We start from the raw sequence: 3,764 nt of genomic DNA, 5'->3' as shown, positions 1-3,764 counted from the left end.
ACACTGGTTCCTTCCTATCTTCTTTTTGTGAGAGCCACGAAGAATCCAGCACGAGTCATCGTAGAATTTACAGTGCAGAAGGAGGCCATTCGGCCCACCTAGTCCGCACCGGCTCCCGGAAAGAGCACCCTGCCCAAGCCCACATCTCCACCCAATCCCCACAACCCAGTTACCCCACCCAACACGAAGGGCAATTTAGCATGGCCAATCCACTTAACCTGAACATCTTTGGACTGTGGGAGGAAACCGGAGCGCCCGGAGGAAACCCACGCACACACGGGGAGGATGTGCAGACTCCGCACAGACAGCGAACCATGCCGGGAATCGAACCTGGGACCCTGGAGCTGTGAAGCAATTGTGCTAACCACCATGCTACCGTGCTGCCGAGTTGAAGGATAGAAAGAAATAACATTTATTTATAATAACATATATATACAACAGCAGCAGCAACTCATTTGCTGCTCCTCTCCTCTCTAGCTGATTCCAAAACTGGCAAGCTTTATTTATGCAGGGAATCTGCTAATGATTTCTCCGCCCCCCTCATTGGGGAAGTTCATACTCCCACAGGATTGTGGGATTGCCATTAGTCTCCAGCCAATGGTAAGCAGGCAGGTTATAACATCCCTCCCCCCCCAAAGTCCAAGGACTCCACCGAAGACCCTGGCAAAGGAGGCATCGGACTCATTTTGCCGCAGGCCGGATACCATTTTTACGAGGCGCTGGATCGGGCGGCGTGTAACGAGACGGAGAACGGCGCTTCCGTGATGGACGGCGTAACGGTTGTACATCCACGGCCCGTGGACCCGAGGATTCCCCCTCTGAGGCGACCTGTATCTCCATCTCGGAATCGGAGTCCGTTGCCTCCGTCATCTCGGCATCTCTATCTCCACGCGGTTCTGCAACGACCTGCACAGGCTTTGAGTGCGGCACCAGAGGAAGATCGTGAAGAATACTTTCCACTGTGTCTTGTCTCTGTGGCTGTAGAAATGAGCTCTGGGGGCGGGGAATCTTTGGAAGGGATAGTCTTCTGGACCGAACGTGGTCGACATGCTTGTGCTGGAGACGACCCTGGGCTTGCACTTGGTAAGAGATAGGGCCCGTTTGGCAAAAGATTACGCCAGGAGCCCACCAGCAAAATTCCGGACGAACACTGGGTCACCGGGCACAAACTGCCGAATCGGCCGATGCCGAGAAAAACCAGGGGCGTCATTCTCATACCACCCGCCGGGTCGGAGAATGGCCGTTGGCCGCCGTGAATCCCGCCCCCACAGAAGTCTCCGGTACCGGAGATTGGGCGGGGGCGGGAATCGGGCCGCGCCGGTTGGCGGGACCCCCCGCTCAATTCTCTGGCCCGGGTGGGCCGAAGTCCCGCCCAGAAATTGCCTGTCCCGCCGGATTAAATCAAAGCTGGTATTTACCGGCGGGACCAGGCGGCGTGGGCGGGCTCCGGGGTCCTGGGGGGGGCGCGGGGCGATCTGACCCCGGGGGGTGCCCCCACGGTGGCCTGGCCCCCGATCGGGGCCCACCGATCCGCGGGCGGGCCTGTGCCGTGGGGGCACTCTTTCCCTTCCGCCTCCGCCACGGCCTCCACCATGGTGGAGGCGGAAGAGACTCTCCCCACTGCGCATGCGCGGGAAACTGTCGGCGGCCACTGACGCTCCCGCGCATGCGCCGCAATTCCGCGCCAGCTGGCGGGGCAACAAACGCCATTTCCGCCAGCTGGCGGGGCGGAAATCCCTCCGGCGCTGGCCTAGCCCCTCAATGTTGGGCTCGGCCCCCAAAGATGCGGAGCATTCATCATTTTTGGGCCGGTGCGATGCCCGTCTGATTGGTGCCGTTTTTGGCGCCAGTCGGCGGACATCGCGCCGTTGGGGGAGAATTTCGCCCCAGGTCCCTGCCATTCTTGTGTGCGGCGTACTTTTGCGCCAATATCCGGGAAAATCATGCTAAGGCGGGTGCAAAGACTCCGATCCATTAGGAGTTCCGCGGGAGCTACCCCAGTCACTGCATGGGGGATGGTCTTTTATGAAAACAAAAAACGAGCCAGTCTCGTGTCCATCGATCTGGACGACTGCTTCTTTAGGCCTCGTTTGAATGTCTGCACTGTGCGCTCTGCCAACCCATTTGAAACCGAGTGGTATGGGGTGGTGCGGATATGGCGTATGCCGTTCATCTTCATGAACGTCGCAAACTCCTCACTTGTGAACGGAGTGCCTTTGTCCGTGATCAGCACCTCGGGGAGGCCATGCATACTGAAAGACAAATGCATCTTCTCGATTGTCGCACAGGACGTTGTGCCTGCCATCTTATGCACCTCTTACCATTTAGACTGGGCATCGATTAATAGAAGGAACATGGATCCTTGAAAAGGGCCGGCGAAATCCGCATGCAAGCGCGCCCAAGGCCGCCCTGGCCATTCCCAGTGATGTAGGGGTACGGCCGTCGGAAGCTTCTGATGCTCCTGGCAAATGGAGCAGTTTTGGGCCACCTACTCAATGTCGGTGTCGAGGCCTGGCTACCAGACATAACTCAGGGCCAACATTTTCATTTTGGTCACACCCCGATGCCCATTGTGTAAGTCTCTTACTTTGTATCAGCTCCTGTCCCTTTTCCAGGACATTCACATGCGTCCCCCACAAGAGGATACTGTCTTCATGCTAAATTCTGACAGCTTGGAGGAAAATGCCCTTAACTTGACTGGGAGCTGTCTAGGCTGCCCACTATACAGGACTATGTGCTGAACCTTCGACAGGACTGGCTCCGTTTGGCTCCACTCATGGATCTGTGATGCCGTGACAGGCAAGGTGTCCATAAAATTTAGGGTTGCAACCACCTCACCGGTCGTGGGGGTCGACATGGGGCCGGTCGAAAAAGGCAATTGGCTCAGTGCGTCGGCATTCGCTATCTGGGTTCCCGGTTTGTGCTCCAGAGAATACTCGTAGGCAGCGAGCAACAAAACTCAGTGCCGGATCCGTGCGGAAGCAATGGGCGGTATTGGCTTATCCTCTCGGAAAAGTCCTAGCAGAGGCTTATGATCAGTCACTATAGTGAAGTGGCGGCTATACATGTACTGGTGGAAGCGTTTCACCGCAAAGACCACCGCCAGGCCCTCCTTCTCGATCTGCGCCTATTTATTTTCCGCTGCGGTCAAACTGCGGGAGGCGAAAGCTATCGGCCGCTCGACCCCGTCTCCATCTTGTGGGACAGGACGGCCCCAATACCATATGGGGATGCATCACATGTGATGAGCAAAGGCTTTGCAGGATCATAGTGGGTTAGTAACCCAGACAACGACAATTGTTGTTTTACCCGCCGGAAAGCGGTTTCTTGCGGCTGACCCCAAACCTAGGTGTGATTCTTCTTTAGCAGAAGGTGCAACGGGGCCAGCGTAGTTGCCAGATTGGGAGGAACGTCCCGTAATAGTTAATGAGGCCGAGAAAAGAACGAAGATGCGAAGTGTCAATCGGGGTGGGGGCCTGTTGAATTGGGGGCACCTTCTCTGCGACAGGGTGTAAACCTTCGCGGTCCACCCGATTGCCCACCCGATTATTTCCTTCGCCTGAAAGACGCACTTTGCGCAACGTACACGGACTCCGGCCTCCGAAAAGCATCTAAGGATAGCCTCCAAATTTTCCATATGTTCCTGCTCCGACGTCCCTGTAATCAAAACATCATCCAATTAGACAGCGACACGCGGTAATCCTCTCAAAATGCCCTCCATGACGCGTTGAAAAATAACGCAGGCAGAGGATACTCCAAAGGGC

The sequence above is a fragment of the Scyliorhinus torazame genome, chromosome 9, assembly GCF_047496885.1.
Source record: "Scyliorhinus torazame isolate Kashiwa2021f chromosome 9, sScyTor2.1, whole genome shotgun sequence".
NCBI classification, from domain to species: domain Eukaryota; kingdom Metazoa; phylum Chordata; class Chondrichthyes; order Carcharhiniformes; family Scyliorhinidae; genus Scyliorhinus; species Scyliorhinus torazame.
Note: the sequence above shows the minus strand (reverse complement) of the source record.